The sequence below is a fragment of the Giraffa tippelskirchi genome, chromosome 4 (assembly GCF_054371585.1).
Source record: "Giraffa tippelskirchi isolate mGirTip1 chromosome 4, T2T-mGirTip1v1.2.pri, whole genome shotgun sequence".
Lineage (NCBI taxonomy): Eukaryota > Metazoa > Chordata > Mammalia > Artiodactyla > Giraffidae > Giraffa > Giraffa tippelskirchi.
This window is the reverse complement of record NC_137278.1, coordinates 160,104,769-160,127,032: the sequence shown is the minus strand read 5'-3', so window position 1 is coordinate 160,127,032 and position 22,264 is coordinate 160,104,769. Positions and strand designations below refer to the sequence as shown.

Below are 22,264 nucleotides of genomic sequence, written 5' to 3'. Positions count from 1 at the left end.
TCCTACCATCTTGCTGGGGCTTCTTCTTTGTCTTTGGACATGGGGTATCTTCTTTTGGTGAGTTTCAGCATCCTCCTTTCGATGGTTGTTCAACTGCTAGTTGCAATTTTGGTCCTCTCCTCTTTGGTGGAGGAGATGAGCGCACATGCTTCTACCCCGCCGTCTTCCACACACACCTTTGCATGCCCTTTTCAGACCACACCTAATTTATTATTGCCTGGAACAGTCCAGGGATCTGCCTCTCTGTAAGCCCTGTGATGTGACTAGGCTCAGGCACTATGTCACTACTTTGGGGACAAGTAGTTCAGGATCTCAAGTGTCACAGCTTTCCCCTGTGCCCCAAGTTGTTCTTTCATCCTTGCACTCCCTGTTCTGCCAGCACTGTGCCCAGTATATATTTGATGTTGGAAATATGTGTTGAATGACCAAATGTTTTAGGATGAAATGACAGGTCGTAAGCACCAGACAGAGGCAGGTACAAATTCTGGTTGTACTACTTACTATAGGCAAATTAATTATGCTCTCTGACCTTCAGTTTTCCCATCTATATAATGGTACCAATGTTATAGTGTTGTGAAGATTAAATGCAAGAGTGTTTACAGCGTGCCCGATATGGTCTCTGGGATATAAAAGGCATTCAATAAATGATAAACATTGTTGGATTGTAAAGCATCACATCTCCAGGGTGTTTGCAGTTGAACAGAGCATTTTAAAAGGAAGTAATTCTACTGTTGGTGTTGAAGAAAATGAGGTAAGAGGAAAGGGCTGTGAGTTGGAAGAGAGTTAGATGTGGAGCTTGAATTGGGTTAGAGCAGATAGTTTGGGACCAAGAAAGTGAACTCCAAGGTGAAATTGGAGTCCTGCTCTGAAGCAGTGGAATGTGCCTACAGTTAAACAAGCCATGTAGAATCAAGGAGGATGGCTCTGGGCTAGTCTTTTAAGCTAACAGAATCTTGGTTTCTTCACCTACAAGTGAGAGAGTTGGACTATTAGGTAGTCTCTATCATCTCATGGTTCTTAGATAAACTTAAATTGAGACAGATTTTAGAGGTTATATTAATAAGTCTAACAGATCAATGACAGGACTAGAATTGGAATTCTGTCTTCACACCCCCAGAACTAGCACTGGAGGCAAAGGATATTTCATTCCTTGTGCAGTGTTCACATAATTAGCTTAAAAGTGTTTGGGGGAAGATGTGGTATGAGCTAAGAATCCTTTTCTCTTAACTAACTTGCTGCTTGCCAAGACATGCATTACCATTAGATTGATGGAAAAAATATTGCTTCTGCCCTCATGGTCCTCAGGCTCAGAAATTCACTGGTATTCAGTCTTGAGAAAGACAGTGCCCCATGGTTTGTATGCCATTACATACAGGAAATAATACAATCATTAAAAAATAATCATCTTGAATTTTTGATGGCTCTCTGCTTGTTTGCAGTTTTATTATTCATAGGTGTTAGCTTTGCAATTACAAAACATGTTGGTATTTTGGAGCAAATTCTGACATCAAATTTCATTTGCCAATAGATGGGATGAACACGTCAAGAAAAATAGAGGGCGATGACAAGGGATAAAATCCCATTTGGTTTCTATAGCTAATAATCTTGTTCACAGCAGAAGATATTTGAACACCATAATATGATTTCCACATTAAAAGCACGTTCCAGTCTATTCAAAAATTAAGTAAATAGAGCAGAGGCATACAGTTCTAATCCACCAATGTCACAAATTTAATGATTTTAGCAGCTTAAGGAAAACAGGGATTGTTGTAAAACTTCACATTTGAATGTGTTATTGCCCCTAACAATGATTGCTTGTCATTTATCTGACACTAAAGGTGTGAACTGCACATTATAAGAGGCAAAGGTTTTGCATAAAACAAAACAAAGCCTCTTTCGCCAAGACTTACACACTGAGAGTGTGCAAGTGACTCATAGGAATGTGTCAAAAAACCAATGAGAGACAAGGGGCTAATATCTCTAGAGCTGGCCTTGAAAAGGATGCATTTTCCGTAAAGGCTAATCAGGAATGTGTATCTGTGAACTATTGAAGCTTCTCTAAGATAAAAATAAATTGTAGACAAATCTGGAATCTTTTTTGTCCACCAGTCATTCATGGTACAAAATTGTCTCTGACATCTATTCATTTCTGCACAGTTCCTTCCAGCAGCTGCAAAGCTTTGGAGGAAAAATGGAAAGGCACACATTTTAATCTCTAATTTATCTGTGGAAAAATTAGGCTTTCAAGCATATTTCTTTGTAAGTTAGTAAAGAGTTTGTGATAAATCTTATATTCAGCACTGTAGGATTAGAACTAATAATATGTAATAAATTTGTTCAGGATATCAAAAAAATAAAACTGTTATTTTGATTGGGTTTGATTACTAATTTGCAACAGCAGTAGAATCAGTACCCCTGATTTCTGGTACTTGTCTCTCTCTTTTTTGTGTATTGTCTGGCTGCACCACATATATATATATGTGGTATATGAAGCAGACTTGCAGTCCCTCAGTCAGTAAATTTTTAGTAATTAGATTTAAAGCATGGGGTCTTCATTAGCTGCTTTTCTGTTAACGCTGGTTACATTCCTATTCATATTGGCTACTGTATTAACACTTGTGATACTAGAAATTTGGTAAATTCCTGTTTTGCAAATATGCCTGCCTTCTATGGCTGTGTGACAATGGAGGAGGACAGTCTTCATACTGAGAATTATCTCATACTGGCTTGTCCACTGTACTGAAATCATTGATCTTATTTGTTTTTCAGTTGTTATAGAAATAAAACATGGTAACAGAAAGTGCACAGATCAGAAGAATTGCAAGTCTATATCTGTTACTCAATGCAACAGAATTTACGTTTCTTTAGTTCTCTCCTACTTAAAATGGGATGGTTAACATTTCATGAGCTTTCATAGGCTTAAATAATGAATGTAAAGCATCTTTACATTCAGCAAAGACCCGACTCATTGGAAAAGACCCTGATGCTGGGAAAGATTGAAGGCAGGAGGAGAAGGGGATGACAGAGGATGAGATGGTTAGATGGTATCACCAACTCAATGGACATGGGTTTGAGTAAACTCTGGGAGAAGGGGATGACACTGAATGAGATGGTTGGATGGTATCACCAACTCAATGGACATGGGTTTGAGCAAACTCTGGGAGAGGTGAAGGACAGTGAAGCCTGGTGTGCTGCAGTCCATGGAGTGGCAAAGAGTCAGACATGACTGAGCGACTGAACAACAACAAATGCATCTTACTTAGTACTTAGTATTTAGTAGATATTTAGTAATTGGTCTCACTTTATGTCCATTTCTGTTTGGCCTTCATGTAGATACTGGAAAGTAAAGGAGAGTTCTGAGAAGTGATATTCTGGGTTCTCCTCTACCCCCATACAAGATTAATCTATATTTTCCAGATAGATTCCAGCTTCATTTAAAATGCAGGCGTATATATGGCTCAGCCATCCCACTACTGGGCATATACCCTGAGAAAAGCATATTTGAAAAAGATATATGCACCCTAATGTTCATTGCAGCACTATTTACAATAGCCAGGACATGGAAGCAACCTAAATACCCGTCAACAGATGAGTGGATAAAGAAGATGTGGTCCATATATGCAATGGAATATTTCTCAGCTATAAAAAGGAAAGAATTTGAATCAGATCTGGTGGCTCAGACAATGAGTCTGCCTGCAGTGCGGGAGACCCAGGTTTGATCTGTGGGTTGGGAAGATTCCCTAGGAAGGAAATGGCAACCCACTCCAGTATCCTTGCCTGGAAAATTCCATGGATGGAAGAGCCTGGCGGGCTACAGTCAGTCTATAGGGTCTCAGAGTCGGACACAACTGAGTGATGTCACTTGTTTCTTTTCTAGTGAAGTGGATGAACCCAGAGCCTGTTATATAGAGTGAAGTAAGTCAGAAGGAGGAAAATAAATAGCATATATTAACACATATATATGAAATTTAGAAAAATGGTACTGATGAACCTATTTGCAGGGCAGAAATAGACACTCAGGCATAGAGAATAGACTTATGGACACAGTGGGGAAAGGAGAAGGTGGAATGAATTGAGAAGAGTAGCATTGATATGTATCCATTACCATGTGTAAAATGATAGCTAGTGGGAAGTTACCGTATAGCACAGGGAGCTCAGTCTGGTGCTCTGTGACAACCGAGAGGGGTGGGATGTGAGGTAGGAGGGAGGCTCAAGGGGGAAGGGACACGTGTATACCTGTGGCTGATTCATGTTCACGTATGACAGAAACCAGCACAGCATTGTAAAGCAATTTGTTGTTCAGTCGCTCAGTCATGTCCGACTCTTTGAAACCCCATGGACTGCAACTTTCCAGGCTTCACTGTCCTTCACTGTCTCCTGGAGTTTGCTCAGATTCATGTTCATTGAGTTGGTAATACTATCTAACCATCTCATCCTCCAATTAAAAATAAAGTAAAGTGATTATCCTTCAGTTAAAAATAAATTATAAAATAAAAAACAAAATGGAGGTATATTGAAAGAAAGTTTGTGATAAAATGATAAAGAAATAATTGTTTTATGTCAATTATACCTCAATAACACTGGAGAAAAAGGAAATAATTGCAAGTGTGAAAAAAATGGATGCATATATTATTAACTAAAAAGTAAGTACAATAGGTAGTTATGGCTATACTGTCTATTTTTGCGGTGGTCTGACTAATTCCACGGACCATTATGAAAATTGTTTGCATAGGACAAGAACATTGGAAACCTCCTTTTCCCCTGGCTCCCAGGGAAAGATTTCTGATTCACTTTGAAATGTATGTATTCAGACATCACATCTCAGACTCTTAGCTGTTATGAACAATGATTTCCCAACAGTTGGTCTTTTAACTTGCAGGTACTGCCCCCAGTTTTCATCTTTCTTTTCCTTCTTGAGCCCCTCTCATGGTTGAATTAATGAACAGAAAAACAACAGAAACAAAGAGAGGAAGAGATACAATAATATAGAAAATAGTGCCCATTCCATTCCATTAAAGATGATTATTAATTGAAAACATCACAATCTCCTGATAGTGAAGAGAATTTTTTACAGTACTTCATGTTTTCTTCTTCTTTTTAATAAAAAAGTAAGAGTATTTGGCCTGGAGATAAAGGCATAGTTTGAAACTCAAGTGTCATTGGTTGAAGCTTCCACAGCCACGTCAGCAAAATGAATATGATACATGGGCCGCTTTGCTTCAAAAAGCACATGAGTTGAGAATACTTCCATGTTTATATGAATATATTCTACACGAATTTATACCTCTTGAATTCTGTATGCATGATACTTGGGAGATAGACTTCAGACTTTGTGTCTAAAATCATAGCAGCAGCTAGAACACCAAGAAAACACCCTGGCGTTTATTTTTCAGTGATCTTGACACACACGATTATGAGTAGATGTGAAAGCATCAATCCAGCCATAGACAACCACTGTCAGCCATTGAGAAATAACCTGGCAGAAGAAACTTCATTAGTGACTTGGGAGAGTGACATAATCAAATTCTCAGTTGGATTTGAGGATAATGAAAACTGAGATATGTACCTTTAGTTTCCTTTAAAAGAAAGAAGTGGAAATGAACATTTGCATACCCCCTACCCACATCACCAACTCTATGGACATGAATTTGAGCAAACTATGGGAGACAGTGAAGGACAGAGAAGCCTGGCATGCTGCAGTCCATGGGGTTGCAGAGTCAGACATGACTTAGTGACTGGACAGATCACCTACATCCCACTCCCAACTCATGCAGTCCAATTTGATGCTGTTAGTCTCCCTCCATGAGGGAACCCAGGACAGCAGTGGCTGAACTGCTGGCAGCTGGTTTTAAGATTAAGAACTTTAGAGCCAGAGGATCCATCTAGCCACCTGCCAACTCTGACAAAGTTATTTAACCTGATTTTGTGCCTCACTTTTCTCATTTCTAAAATGGTGCTTAAAAAATATCCCAATTACGTCATAGGGCTCTTGTAGAGTGTTAAATAAATAAAATATGTACAAAATGTTTAAGTTAGTGCCTGGCATATAGGAAGTGCTATTTAAGATTAGCATTGCTATTGTTAGGAGAGTGTGATGAAAGTTTTGTACTAAAAGATAATTGAGCTGAGGGGAATATTAAGGCTTTGTGCTTCAGAGTCAGTCTGATTAGACCAGCTTAGGCCACAGAACATCTTTGAATCACTCAGTTTGTATAGATCTTGACTCAAATCATGGCCATACCCCTCAAGCTGGGGGTGAAACCGCATTCCCTGGAACCACATGAATAATGAGCTTCGGTGAAGAAGGAAGGGAGGAATGGGTGCTGGAGAACCAATAACAATGTCTGTAATAGGAGATCTTTGTGCCAGGCTTTAGGTAGCACTTGCTGAAGCTTTTGACTTCGTTCTGAAAGAAAAGGAAGGATTGTGATGTATGATATGGGGACTTTACTGGGAGACGTTCTTGCTCAGCTCCACCAACACAAAGATATCCCTCCAGGTGAGCCCCCACCTCTGAAGTAACTGAGGGAGTAGGTGATGGTGCTAGGAACACCTGTTTACTTTCCTCATTCTTGGTAGCCCGGGTATTTTTTTTTTTTTAATATTCTTTAATAAATATAAGAAAACTAAAAGAACACATGGAAAAGCCAGGAAACTTGGGTGGAAATATGTGGGAGTAGAATTCTCAACAAAGATTTTGGAGAGGTAAGAGAAGCAGGAAGGGGAGAAGTAGGACCCAGCCTGAAATACCAGCTCCTTCATGTAGCAATGTGATCCTGGACCAGCCACTAATTCTTTCTGAGCCTTGTTCTCTTATTTATGAGATGAGAGTAATAGCCATATCTTCTTAATAGGATTGTTATGAAAATTAAATGAGATGATGTAATAGATACCTTGTTGCACAGGATAAATGCTTAATTTATGTTAACTATTATCATCATTGTAGTTATTATTGTTATTCTGTTGGCAGCAAACACAGTAGGGGCTTTGGAATCCAAGGCAGGGAGATGTCCTGGCCCTCTGGAGATAGGAAGTGAAGCCCAGAGACATTGGGTACAGGCTTGAGACTCAGAAATTACTTTGAATTTCTTTATTTTCTCTACTGAATTAGAATATGTTACATTGTTTTCTATCAAGGAAACCTTCCCCCACTCCCTATATTCTAGGTTGAGTAATTCCATTGAGTAGGAATTTTTAGAAATCTGTCTTAAGAAAATGATCATAGACTTGCATAGGGATTTAGCAACAGGGATATTCCTTGCAGTATTTTGTTTGGTGGGGTCTCCAAAAGGTTGAAAATCACTTTAAAAACTCCAACAGTCCAGGATTGATTAAATTGAACGATGTTTTAAGAAGTACCAGTTGTGACACTTTTGGCTACAAATAGAATAATCCTCCCCTCTTCTGCTCCTTTAAAAGGGTATACAAGAATCTGCCTGTCAATGCAGGAGATGCAAGAGATGCGGGTTCAATCCCTGGGCTAGGTAGATCCCCTGGTGTAGAAAAGGCAACTTGCCCCAGTATTCTTTCCTGGAAAAATCCATGGGCAGAGGAGCCTGGCAGGCTACAGTCCATGCAAAGGGTCAGACACTACTGAGTGACTGAGCATGTGTGCATGCACACACACACACACACACACACACACACACACACACACACAACTGAAGACATTATCTAAATAACAAATGCAGAGGTAGGGCTGGTCCCAACTGGGTTATTTCAAGGTGTGGTTTAATTTCTCTTGATTCTTCCCCTTTAAGCTATGCTGTGTTGTTTTCGCACTTAGACTGGTAGCTAGATGGCTGTACCATTTCCAGCGTCCCTTCTAGAGAGAACAACGTCCAGGGAAAGGAGAATCCCCTTTTCTTTTTGGAAGCATCTAGCTGATCCTCCCTCTCCTGTACATGATATACACAATGAAAGAAAAAGCAGATATAAAACTAAAGGGCAATTTTCTTTGTCTCTTTTTCAAGAAATATTTGCCCATTCCTCTTTTCTTCCAGATGAACTTTAGAATTAGTTTACCAGTTTTCATAAAATATTCTCTTCGATTTTGACTTGATTATTTTGGATTTACAGATTCATCTGGGGGAGAAATGGCCTTACATGTTATTTGGTAGCATTATTTATAATCCTGAAAAGTGGGGAAAGAGTTTCCTATCTATCAACAGGAAAATGGATGAATAAAACATGGTATAGTCATATACTAGAATATCATATATCAGTTAAAAGGAATGAACTGGCAACATAGGATAGTGCTTGAAGATATGATGTCATGATGTGAATTACAAAAAGCACACAGTGCAAAACTCTCTGTGGTTCACAAATGCATGCATATGTATGAAAAACCATAAAAAGGTGTTAGAAGGATGTGTCAAATTCATGACAATGGTTGCCTCTAGGGAGCATTGAAGGAGAATGCAGAAAAGGAGACTTCAGCTGTATCTATAATGTTTTAATTTTTGCATTTAAAAAATATTCAAAGTGTAGTAGCCTCCAGGGGCAGAGAACTGGATATCTGGGCAACAGTGGATAGGAGATACATATTCTCTTACCTTTTGTATTTTGAAGCCATGTGAATATCTTACCAACTCAGCATAAAAAAAATAATAAAAAGACTCTAAAACACATGACAATATGCTAACAATGATCTATTTTCACTGGGACTTTTATTCTCCATGCTTTTCATATTTTGAAGATTTCTTTAAAAAGAGAAGAGATTGTAACTTGCACCTAGGTGGTGCTGGAGGAGGGGAAGGTGGTGGCCGGTGGCAGCCGAGGAGGAGGTGGAGGCGTGGAGGGCTGGTGCTACGTGTCCGGTATGATAGATGTCCTCACATGCCCTCTGCATGAACTGTGCACGTGTAATAAGCTTTTCGCTGTTGTCCCCCAATCCAGACACTTGTGTATGAGTTTTGAAACTTGAGACGGAGGTACATATTTTAGAAGCAAGCTTTGTACTCTACTATGTCCCTGGAGTGGTTGATACTTTGAGATCCAGTCTCACTGGTTTCCTCTCTATACACTGGCAACATCTCATTCTTGCTAGGACACTTAGTCCTGGGCCATATTGGACAATGATGTGAAAACCACAGTTTATTTCACTTGCTCTCTTGACTTTCCTCCCCTTTTTCTTCCAAAAAAAGATGAGAAACTCTAGGTATTCTCAAGAGAAGAACAGAAGCCTAGAAAAATGACTACTTCCCTGGGGTTTAGTGGGAGACAGAAATGCCAGCAGCTTGTTTCTTTTTTTTTAATTTACTTTATTCAAATATAGTTGATTTACAATATGTTAATTTCTGCTGTGCAGCAAAGTGTTGAATTATGCCTTTAAATACATTCTTTTTCATATTCTTTTCTATTATGGTTTATCACAGGATACTGAATATAGTTTCCTGCAGTATACAGTAGGACCTTGCTGTTTATCCATTCTATATATGAGTGTTCATCTGCTAACCCCAAACTTCCAATCCATTCCCCTTCCGTCCCCCGTCCCCTTGGTAACCACAAATCTCGTCTCTATGCCTGAGTCTATTTCTGTTTCATAGATAAGGTCATTTGTGTCATATTTTAGATTCCACATATGAGTGATATTACATTGTATTTATTTTTCTGACTTATCGATACTTCACTTAGTATGATAATGTTTATGTCCATCCGTGTTTCTGCAAATGGCATTATTTCATCTTTTTTAAAATGGCTAAGTAGTATTCCATTGTATGTATTGATATGTTGTTGTTGTTTAGTCGCTAAGTCATGTCTGACTCTTTCGCAACCCATGGACTGTAGCACACCAGGCTCCTCTGTCCATAGGATTCCCCAATCAAGAATACTGGAGTGGGTTGCCATTTCCTTCTCCAGGGGATCTTCCTGACCTAGGGATTGAACCTATCTGTCCTGTGTGTTGTGCATTGGCAGGTGGATTGTTTACCACTGTGCCACCAGGGAAGCATACTGATATATACCACATCTTTATCCATTCATCTGACATAGACTGTTTCTGTGTCTCGTCTGTGTAAATAGTGGTGCTATGAACATAAGGGCACGAGTATCTTTATGAATTATAGTTTTGTCTGGATATATTCTCAAGAGTGAAATGCTGGATCTTATGCAGCAGCTCTGTTTTTAGGTTTTTGAGGAACCTCCATGCTTATTTCCTTAGTGGCTGCACCAATTTACGTTTTCACTAACAGAGTAGACGTGTTCCCTTTTCTCCAAACCCTCTTTAGCATTTGTTATTTGTGGCTTTTTTAATGATGGCCATTCTGTGAGGTTGTACCTCGTTGGAGTTTTGATTTACATTTTTCTAATAGTTTGTGATGTTGAGCATCTTTTCGTGCCTGTTGGTCATCCCAACAGCTTGTTTCTTGATGCCAAGGAGGAGAGAGTCCACTGAGGCAGCAGGTTGGTAGGAATGGTGATAAAGATGAGAAAGAGAGTCATCTTTTGGGAAAGTGGAACAAGGTACTCACTCCTGGGAGTTTTAATTAGTTCCTGTGACTATCTTTTAATATTTGAAGGAGGCAAAGGTGAAGCTTAGAAACTCCTGGGCTTTGCTTCTTTAAACACAATGCAGCTCTGAGGCTGTGATGTAGGGTTTTATATCTGTTATAATAGTAATTGGTGACTGTACAGGGCAAGAAGTGGCTTTTTTTGCATCTCATTACAGATGTAATTTCAGAGTTGTGGAACTCTGAGGATCCTTGTGCCACGGTTTCAGTTGCATTTCTATATATATTCACAGTATGAGTTACAGCCTCTTCTATCTTCATCTATTCAGAGGTGGCAGTCTCTATAAAACTGTGGGGGTGAGACACCAGCAGGAACAAACACAGATGTAGCAACAAGCCATGTCCTTTGTCTCTACACCCTCTCCAGCATTTATTGTTTGTAGATTCTTTTGATAATGGCCATTCTGACCAGTGTGAGGTGATCCTGCATTGTGGTTTTGATTTGCATTTCTCTAATTATTAGTGATGTTAAGCCTCATCTCATGTGCCTCTTGGCCATCTGTATGTCTTCTTTGGAGAAATGTCTGTTTAGGTCTTCTGCTCATTTTTTGATTGAGCTTTTTTTTTTTTATATTGAGCTGCATGAGCTGTTTGTATATTTTGGAGATTAATACTTACACTGTTGGTGAGAATGTAAATTGATACAGTCACTATGGAGACCAGCATGGAGGTTCATTGAAAAACTAAAAATAGAACCATGATACGACCCAGCAGTCCCACTCCTGGGCATCTAGTCAGAGAAATTAATAATTCCAAAAGATACACAAGCCCTTGCAGCACTATTTACAATAGCCAGGACATGGAAACAACTGAAATGCCCATCAACAGAGAAAAGTGTAAAGAAGATTATGGTACATATACACAATGGAATATTGCTCAGCATTAAAAAGAAATGATATTGTGCCATCTGCAGAGATGTGGATGGACCCAGGGACTGTCATACAGAGTGAAGTTAAGTCAGAAAGAGAAAAACGAATATCGTGTATTAGCACATATATGTGGAATCTAGAAAAATGGTACAGATTAAACTATTATGCAAGGCAGAAATAGAGACACAGATGTGGAAAACAAACATATGAACATCAAGCAGGGAAAGGGGAGGTGGGGTGAATTGGAATTGACATATATACACTGCACTGTGGCGCTAGTGGTAAAGAACCTGTCTGCCAATGCAGGAGACATAAGAGATGCGGGTTCAGTTCCCAGGTTGGGAAGATCCCCTGGAGGAGGGCATGGCAATCCACTCCAGTATTCTTGCCTGGATAATCCCACAGACAGAGGAGCATGGTGGGCTACAACCATAGGGTTGCAAAGAGTCGGACACAACTGAAGCGACTTAACACACACTTGTTGTTCAGTTACCAAGTTGTGTCTGACTCTGTGACCCCATGTACTGCAGCCCGCCAGGCCTCCCTGTCCCTTACCATCTCATGGAGTTTGCCCAAGTTCATGTCCACCCAACCATCTCATCCTCTGTTGCCCACTTCTGCTTCTGCCTTCAATCTTTCCCAGCATCAGGGTCTTTTCCAATGAGTCAGTTCTTCGCATCAGGTGGCCAAAGTATTTATATACACATATATAAAACAGATAACTGAGAACCTCCAAAGAAAAGAAAAGCTATGTCTTTTGTGAAACAAAGACAGCAGGTTACTGGTGGACAGCATGAGGAGGAAAGATGAAAAGGGAGAAAGTGGGTGCTACAGACTAAATGACCCTGATGCTGGGAAAGACTGAAGGCAGGAGGAGAAGGAGACGACAGAGGATGAGATGGTTAGATGGCATAACTGATGCAATGGACATGAGTTTGACTGGCTCCAGGAGTTGCTGATGGACAGGGAAGCCTGGTGTACTCAGTCCATGGGGTTGCAAAGAGTCGGATATGATTGAGTGACTGAACTGAAACGAACAGATTAATGTGTCCCCCCAGCCAAGTTCATATGTTGTAACCTAATGCCAAATGGGATGGTACTAAGGGAGTGGTGGTCTGATTAAGGGAGGTGAGTAGGTCATGAGGTTGGAGACTTCATGAATGGTATTAGTGCCCTTATAAAGGAAGCCCCAGAGAGCTCTTTCCCCTCTCATCATGAAAAGACAGCCATCTATGAACCAGGAAATAGGCCCTCAGCAGACACTGACCCTGCTGGGGCCTTGATCTTGGACAGCCAACCTCCAGTATTGTGAGCAAGAAATGTTGAAGCCACTCAGTCTGTAATATTTTGTCATAGGACCCTGCACTGACTAAGACAGTGGGTCTCTCTGTTCTTTATTGTTTGTTTTGGCTCTTTTTATAGTACTAGGAAATGTGTTTTTCTGAGGTGCATTCTTCCCACCATAATTCAGATGGGCGTTGCTGCCATGTTTGAAAACCACTTGAAATAATTGGTGTTGTTCTGCAAACACTTACTACGAATGACAAAACTATTTACATGTTGGGGATACTGTGCCAGAAAAATTACTAAATAAATTATATTCTTTCCCTTCCACAAAATCAGAGTTACAGAGAGCAATTTATTAGCCATTTTCTTTGGCAAGGAACTTGAGAGACAATGCCCTATTTCTTTAAAATTCAAATTAATGACCTTAGACATTAAGTTTCCAAGGGAAAGACTCTTTGAAGTGTCTATATATTATCTGGATGTTTTTGTGTTGAATTTACTTTAAGTATGACTTTTACAATTTGTTTTGAATAATGTAAAATGTATAGAGTGGGAAGGCTGTGGGGACAAACACTAAAATGTTTTTCATTAGTTTTCGTTGGACATAGATGTTCTGGGTGATTTTATATTTTCATACTTCTATTTTTTCAAATATTTTGCAATTTGTATTATAACTTGAAAAATAAAAATAGTTGCTATTAACAATCACTCTGTAAGCTTTTGTTTGCCATATGATTGCAAAAGTTTAAAATATTTATGAAGCAAAGAGACTGCAAATTGAAAACTCCAAAATGTTAACAATGATTCTTTTTTTTCTTTTTGAAGTAGAAAAGGATAGCTTTATTGCTTTGCCAGGCAAAGGGCTCCCACCTTGAAAAACTATGTGTCCCAACCCAGGAGAGCTTGATGAGGAGTTTTGTAACAATACTTCAAGGGTGGGGTGACAGTGGTTCTTTTTGAGATATAAATCTTTCTTTATTTTAATTATTCCATAATGAACAGAAACTACTTTCATAATAGAAAAAAATTATTTTAAGAATGAATTTATTAGACTTGATCCAAAGAAATGCTCAAAGGGTCAGGCCAGCTTAGCATTTTCTCTCTCACAGTGGCATTCTAGAATGTTTTTTGAAAGGGCATGTTTTTCCCTGATATCAATCTCAGGAGGTTGAAGGACATACCCTAAACACCTCTAGCTTTCTTTAATAATAACTGATTTGAATGTATTATCCTCATATTTTTAGAAATTCTTCTTGAATCTCACTGTGACTCAACTTGAAAAAAAATGCATTTGTGCCTAATTTTAATGAAAAGTCTTAAGGGAAATATGGCTGAATTAATTTCCAGTTCCTTGTTACTGGAGTGCTTTTGTAGGGATACTGGTCATATGTATTTACCCTGAGGTCTAGTGTCAACTGGAATGGAGAAAGTGTCAGTTTTCTTGTGGGGCCTGGAGGCTGACCCCCACTGGAGGGAGCGAAGAGTGAGAATGCAGATTTTTGCTGAGAAGGGAGGTAAGTGCAATGTTCAGAAAGCAGTGTTAGTGTCAGCTCCAAGAGAGAAATTAGAAAAGAAGAAATGTTAGAATACAGGGTTTAAGCCAGGTAAACCTTGTCCCAAATTTAGTTACGCCATGTGTATAGCTTTGGGCAGGGCACTTAATTTCTTTGACCCTCTGTTTCCCTATCTTTAAAATAGTTGTGACCCAGATAGCTGAGGTTATACTATTTTTTGGCCCTAAATAAGTTTGGCTTCTGGATAAAGTCCAATGCCCTCTCTTAGCAGTTAGAATTAGAGACTTGAAACTATTAGCTCAAAAAACTGAAATTATTTTTTCTTTCCCAATTCATCGTCCAGTGATGGACAATAAAGAGCGGGCATGCTGTCACTAACACCTCAGATTCAGGCCGCTTCCAGGTTTTCCCTCTACTCTTTCTAGGGTTCCTTATCCTCATGGCCCCAAATGGAATCCCAGCCATCACGCCAAGCTTCAGGCAGCATAAAGGAGGAAAAAGAGAAATAAGAAAACAGGGAAAAGGATGTATACTATCTATCTTTTAGGAGAGTGGCCATTACACAAGGCAGTCCCCTCCAAAAGAAGTCCTGTGATGCCAGCTGGTTAAAAGAATCCTTTATTCATTCTTCCACATTAGAATAATAATTGTATTCCTCTTACAGTGTGACTGTAGCATATAATTCAGGGCTCTGCACAATATCACATAGCAGAAAATCAAGATTTTTATTAATAACTATATTCAGTTCAGTCTCAAGGTATATATACCTTGAGACTGACCCTTCTGGAAGAGACAAGAGGACACCAATTGTCATCATAAAACAGGGTTATGAGCCACCTACTTTCACAGGCTGGTTCCTGGGCTGGGATTCCAGCAGGTGGTAAACTGATTTTTGTAGGAAAAAAACAAATATAATGGGGCAGCTGTCCCATTGCTGTTTTAGGGGGGTAGGAGGAGCTTGTTTGACTTTAGAAAATTAACCTCAGCCATATGGCTATTTTTTAGTGCTTAGAATTGGTTTGGGGAGAAGGCATTGGCAACCCACTCCAGTACTCTTGCCTGGAAAATCCCATGGACGGAGGAGCCTGGTAGGCTGCAGTCCATGGGGTCGCTAGGAGTCTGACACTGAGTGACTTCACTTTCACTTTTCACTTTCATGCATTGGAGAAGGAAATGGCAACCCACTCCAGTGTTCTTGCCTGGAGAATCCCAGGGACGGCGGAGCCTGGTGGGCTGCCGTCTATGGGGTCGCACAGAGTTGGACACGACTGAAGCGACTTAGCAGCAGCAGCAGCAGTAGCAGCAGTAACAGCATATTCAGTTCTGTTCAGTTGCTCAGTCATGTCCTACTCTTTCCAACCCCATGGACTGCAGCATGCCAGGCTTCCCTGTCCATCACCAACTCCTGGAGCTTGCTCAAACTCATGTCCATCGAGTCAGTGATGCCATCCACTGTCATCCTCTTCTCCTGCCTTCAATCTTTCCCAGCATCAGGGTCTTTTCCAATGAGTCACTTCTTCGCATCAGATGGCCAAAGGATTGGAGCTTCAGCTTCAGCATAAGTCCTTCCAACAAATATTCAGGGCTGATTTCCTTTAGGATTGACTGGTTGGATCTCCTTGGAGTGCAAGCGACTCTCAGGGGTCTTCTCCAATACCACAGTTCAAAAGCAACAGTTCTTCGGCACTCAGCTTTCTTTGTGGTTCAACTCTTACATCCATACACGATTACTGGAAAAACCGTAGCTTTGACTAGATGGACTTTTGTTGGCAAAGTAACACATCTGCTTTTTAATATGCTGTCTAGGTTGGTCATAGCTTTTCTTCCAAGGAGCAAGCATCTTTTAATTTCAAGGCTGCAGTCACCATCTGCAGTCATTTTGGATGTGTTAGTCATTCAGTCATGTCCAACTCTTTGCGACCCCATGGACTATAGCCTGCCAGCCTCCTCTGTAAATTCTCCAGACAAGAATACTGTAGTGGGTTGCTGTTCCCATCTCCAGGGGGGTCTTCCCAACCCAGGGATCAAACCTGGGTTTCCTGCATTGCAGGCAGATTCTTTACTGTCTGAGCTGCCAGGGAAGCCCCGGTGATTTTTGGAGTCCAAGAGAATAAAGTCTGTCACTGTTTCCATTGTTTCCCTGTCTATTTGCTATGAAGTGATGGGACTAGATGCCATGATCTTAGTTTTTTAAATGTTGAGTTTTAAGTCAGCTTTTTCACTCTCCTTTTCACTTTCATCAAGAGGCTCTTTAGTTCCTTTTCACTTTCTGCCATAAGGATGGTTTCATCTGCGTATCTGAGGTTATTGATATTTCTTCTGGCAATTTTGATTCCAGCTTGTGCTTCAACTAGCCCAGGGTTTCTCATGATGTACTCTGCACATAAGTTAAATAGGCAGGGTGACAATATACAGCCTGGATGTACTCCTTTCCCAATTTTGAACCAGTCCATTGTCCCATGTCCAGTTGTAACTGTTGCTTCTTGACTTGCATGCAGATTTCTCAGGAGGAAGGTAAGGTGGTCTGGTATTCCCATCTCTTTAAGAATTTTCCACAGTTTGTTGTGATACACACAGTCAAAGGCTTTAGGGTAGTTAATAGCAGTAGATATTTTTCTGGAATTCTCTTGCTTTTTCTATTATCCAGTGAATGTTGGCAATTTGATCTCTGGTTCGTCTGCCTTTTTAAAATCCAGCTTGTATATCTGGAATTTCTCAGTTCATGAACTCTTGAAGCCTAGCTTGGAGGATTTTGAGCATGACCTTACTAGGATGTGAAATGAGTGCAATTGTGTGGCAACTTGAACATTCTTTAGCAATGACCTTCTTTGGGATTGGAATGAAAACTGGCCTTTTTCAGTCTTGTGGCCACTGCTGAATTTTCCAAATTTGCTGGCATGTTGTATGCAGCACCTTCACAGCATCATCTTTTAGGATTTGAAATAACTCAGCTAGAATTCCATCACTTCCACTAGCTTCGTTTGTAGTGATGGTTCCTAAGGCCCATTTAACTTCACATTCCAGGATGTCAGGCTCTAGAGTGATCACACCATTGTGGTTATCTGGGTCATTAAGATCATTTTTATATGGTTCTTCTGTGTATTCTTATCACCTCTTCTTCTTCTTTTTTTTTTTTTTTTAATAAATTTATTTATTTTAGTTGGGGGCTAATTACTTTACAATATTGTAGCGGTTTTTGCCATACATTGACATGAATCAGCCATGGGTTTACATGTGTTCCCCATCCTGAACCCCCCTCCCACCTCCCTCCCCATCCCATCCCTCTGGATCATCCCATTGCCCCAGCCCTGAGCATTTGTCTCATGCATCGAACCTGGAATGGTGTTCTGTTTCACAAATGATAATATACATGTTTCAATGCTATTCTCTCAGACCGTCCCACCCTCACCTTCTCCCTCAGAGTCCATAAGACTGTTCTATGCATCTGTGTCTCTTATTCTGTCTCGCATATAGGGTTATCGTTACCATCTTTCAAATTCCATATATATGCATTAGTATACTGTATTGGTGTTTTTCTTTCTGGCTTACTTCACTCTGTATAATGGGCTCCAGTTTCATCCATCTCAATAGAACTGATTCAAATGTATTCTTTTTAATGGCTGAGTAATATTCCATTGTGTATATGTACCACAGCTTCCTTATCCATTCGTCTGCTGATGGACATCTAGGTTGCTTCCATGCCCTGGCTATTGTAAACAGTGCTGCGATGAACACTGGGGTACACGTGTCTCTTTCAATTCTGGTTTCCTCGGTGTGTATGCCCAGCAGTGGGATTGCTGGGTCGTATGACAGTTCTATTCTCAGTTTTTTAAGGAATCTCCACACTGTTCTCCATAGTGGCTGTATTAGTTTGCATTCCCACCAACAATGTAAGAGGGTTCCCTTTTCTCCACACGCTCTCCAGCATTTATTGCTTGTAGACTTTTGGATAGCAGCCATTCTGACTGATGTGAAATGGTACTTCATTGTGGTTTTGATTTGCATTTCTCTAATAATGAGTGATGTTGAGCATCTTTTCATGTGTTTGTTAGCCATCTGTATGTCTTCTTTGGAGAAATGTCTGATTGGTTCTTTGGCCCATTTTTTGATTGGGTCGTTTATTTTTCTGGAATTCAGCTGCAGAAGTTGCTTGTATATTTTTGAGATTAATTGTTTGTCTGTTGCTTCGTTTGCTATTATTTTCTCCCATTCTGAAGGCTGTCTTTTCACCTTGCTTATAGTTTCCTTTGTTGTGCAAAAGCTTTTAATTTTAATTAGGTCCCATTTGTTTATTTTTACTTTTATTTCCAATATTCTGGGAGGTGGGTCATAGAGGATCCTGCTGTGGTTTATGTCAGAGAGAGTTTTGCCTATGTTTTCCTCTAGGAGTTTTATAGTTTCTGGTCTTACGTTTAGATCTTTAATCCATTTTGAGTTTATTTTTGTGCATGGTGTTAGGAAGTGTTCTAGTTTCATTCTTTTACAAGTGGTTGACCAGTTTTCCCAGCACCACTTGTTAAAGAGATTGTCTTTTCTCCATTGTATATTCTTGCCTCCTTTGTCGAAGATAAGGTGTCCATAGGTGCGTGGATTTATCTCTGGGCTTTCTGTTTTGTTCCATTGATCTATACTTCTGTCCTTGTGCCAGTACCATACTGTCTTGATGACTGTGGCTTTGTAGTAGAGCCTGAAGTCCGGCAGGTTGATTCCTCCAGTTCCATTCTTCTTTCTCAAGATTGCTTTGGCTATTCGAGGTTTTTTTATATTTCCATACAAATTGTGAAATGATTTGTCCTAGTTCTGTGAAAAATACCATTGGTAGCTTGATAGGAATTGCATTGAATCTATAGATTGCTTTGGATAGTATACTCATTTTCACTATATTAATTCTTCCAATCCATGAACATGGTATATTTCTCCATCTGTTTGTGTCCTCTTTGATTTCTTTCATCAGTGTTTTGTAGTTTTCTATATATAAGTTTTTTGTTTCTTTAAGTAGATATATTCCTAAGTATTTTATTCTTTTTGTTGCAATGGTGAATGGTATTGTTTCCTTAATTTGTCTTTCTGTTTTCTCATTATTGGTGTATAGAAATGCAAGGGATTTCTGTGTGTTAATTTTATATCCTGCAACTTTACTATATTGATTGATTAGCTCTAGTAATTTTCTGGTAGAATCTTTAGGGTTTTCTATGTAGAGGATCATGTCATCTGCAAACAGTGAGAGTTTTACTTCTTCTTTTCCTATCTGTATTCCTTTTATTTCTTTTTCAGCTCTGATTGCTGTTTGCCACCTCTTCTTAATATCTTCTGCTTCTTTAGATCCATACCATTTCTTTCCTTTATTATGGCCATCTTTGCATGAAATGTTCCCTTCATATCTCTAATTTTCTTGAAGAGATCTCTATAATAATATTATATGTAATAGCTACATTAGTTGCATTATTATTAAATTCACATTGGTAGATTAATGCTAAACTATAACTCTCATTGTTGTAAAATTCACAACAGGCTGGGAATAATCTCAAATTGCCATGGATGAGTGAGTGAAGTTGCTCAGTCGTGTCCGACTCTTTGCGACCCCATGGACTGTAGCCTACCACGCTCCTCTGTCCATGGCATTCTCCAGGCAAGAGTACTGGAGTGGGTTGCCATTTCCTTCTCCAGAGGATCTTCCCGACCCAGGGGTTGAACCTGGGTCCTCCTGCATTGTAGGCAGATGCTTTACCATCTGAGCCACCAGGGAAGTCCTCAAATTGGCATAGATGTGCTCTTTTTGAGTGCTGGATGCATGACATGCGGGCCAGGCAAGCTGGCCAAATCAAATGTTCAAGTCCAAACCTGGCAAACGTGACTGTAACTCCCTATTCTTTGTCTCATTTAGTGTATTAAAGGGGTCTAAAATATCATTCGTGTAGACATTTCTTTTACGGGCAATTAACAATAATTGCTCAGAAATCAGATTTGCTGAGAGTTAAATATGGGCTGGGCACTGAGCTAAGCAGTTTCCAAGTGCTGTTGTATTGAATTCTAATAGCCTTTGGAGAGAAGTGTAGTTAGTCAAGTCTCATATGTGGAATGGAGGGTTAGAGAGGGGGAGTCATGTTTTCAAGGTCATGCAGCTAGAAGATCATAGAGATCAAGAGCAAATCTTCATCCCTTAACCACTCTACTATATACCCATCTTGTCATTGTCCTCAACAGGGGTCATATCTGGTTTGTGTGTCTAAGGACACCATTAAATGTCATTGTTCCCAAATATAGACCGAGTTTAACCTTGCAAGGCCCAGGTTCTCCTGAGTATTGATGTGCTGGGTGCCCCCAGGCAGGTTCTTAGTACAGACACCAAGTTTAGTCACAACTTTTACTTTTTGTTCATTTGCACCACACTGTCATTTTTGACTGGTTCAAAAAGTCTTATGTTGCTGTTATTGTTTACTCCAAATACATTGTTTATTTCAAGTTGTCAATTAGGTCTAGTATATTCTATGCATTTAACACAATTTCCCCTATTATCCCTTAAGCTACAGTTTTCAAAGAACATCTTGGAAATGGGAACATCTTTGATGTATTGATTGGTAAAGATGATTCTTTATAATCTCTTTATTTTGAGTCTGCCTACCCACTCATCTCCTAACCCCCAGCAAATCACTGATCCTTTAGCTGGTATCCTTTCTTTACTAAATATAAAACCAGAAAAAAACCATAAAAAGATTACTAGAAAATAAACATGATATAAAACTACAAATAAACATGGAAAATAGTCTATCTGCCTATAATCAAATAAACACTGTTTTGAAAATGTAAAGGGGTAACTTGCCTGACTATTAGATCAGCAAAATGATTTTTAAATGATAATATCTAATACTTGCAGCACTGGTGAAATTGGTGTTCTTCACTCCAGTGAAAATGGCATAACCTTCTAGAAAACAGCATTTCACTATATGTGTGCAAGCTCAGTTGCTTAAGTCATGTCTGACTCTTTGTGACCCCATGGACTGTAGCCAGCCAGGCTCCTCTGTCCAGGGAATTTTTCAGGCAAGAATACTGGAGTGGGTTGCCATTTCATCCTCTGGGGAGTCTTCCTGACCCAGGGATAGAACCCAAGTCTCCTGCATCTCTTGCATTGGCAGGCAGATTCTTTACCACTGAGCCTACCTGGGAAGCCTCTCACTATGTACAAAGGGCCCTAAAAATGTTCACAACTGTTGACCTAATAGTTCCATATCTAGGAATCTTTCACAAGAAATTAGTATAAAAGGGGAAATTTATATGCACTGGTATGTTACTTTCTGTATTATTTATTAAAAAAAACAAAAACTAAATATTGTAAGACTATGACTAAATAAATGTGATGTAGTTAATTGTGAAATATTGAGCAGTTACATATATGCAGTTATATGCTTACAAACAAATGGTATGTTAAAGAAAGGAAAAAAGTTTGTAGGAATACCATAATTATAACTCTGTGTAAAGATTAGGATAAATTGTTAAAGAAACTGACAAGATAACATTCAGTTATACATAAAGGTTTATCACAAGTTCATTTCCATAAGATGTTCCACTGGGTGCTAGATAAAGATATTTGTGAAATATGGCTTGTCATATTTGTTGATTATGATTCATCTTTGGGCATTAGTGTCATTCCTTGGAATTGGAGGCAAAGAACTGGGGACTGTCTGCACAAAAATATGGCCATGGCCTGGAAGAACCACAGTGTGATGGCAATAAATAAATGTGTCAGAACTTGGACCCCAAATTGTAGATTTTTACTAACACTAAAAGTTTTCACCAAGCTGGAATATTGCTTTGTGAAGGAATATAATGCTTTTGATAGACTGAAGCCTGAGAGCCAGATCAGTTCAGTTCAGTCACTCAGTTGTGTCCGACTCTTTGCGACCCCATGGACTGAAGCACGCCATGCTTCCCTGTCCATCCCAACTCCCGGAGTTTACTCAAACTCATGTCCATTGAGTCGGTGATACCATCCAACCATCTCATCCTCTGTTGTCTCCTTCTCCTCCTGTCTTCAATCTTTCCAAGCATCAGGGTCTCTTCCAGTGAGTCAGTTCTTTGCATCAGG

At 39.6% G+C, this 22,264-nt stretch overlaps 1 long non-coding RNA gene and 1 other non-coding gene across 2 annotated transcripts in view; one reads left to right on the top strand and one right to left on the bottom strand.

The window, feature by feature from the left end:
• Positions 1 to 22,264, top strand: part of LOC145546965 (uncharacterized) — a 473,665-nt gene that overhangs the window by 156,135 nt on the left and 295,266 nt on the right. The window lies entirely within an intron of this gene.
• TRNAC-ACA (transfer RNA cysteine (anticodon ACA)) lies at positions 19,855 to 19,927 on the bottom strand. The gene has a single exon. It is a non-coding gene; the product is annotated as a tRNA-Cys (tRNA).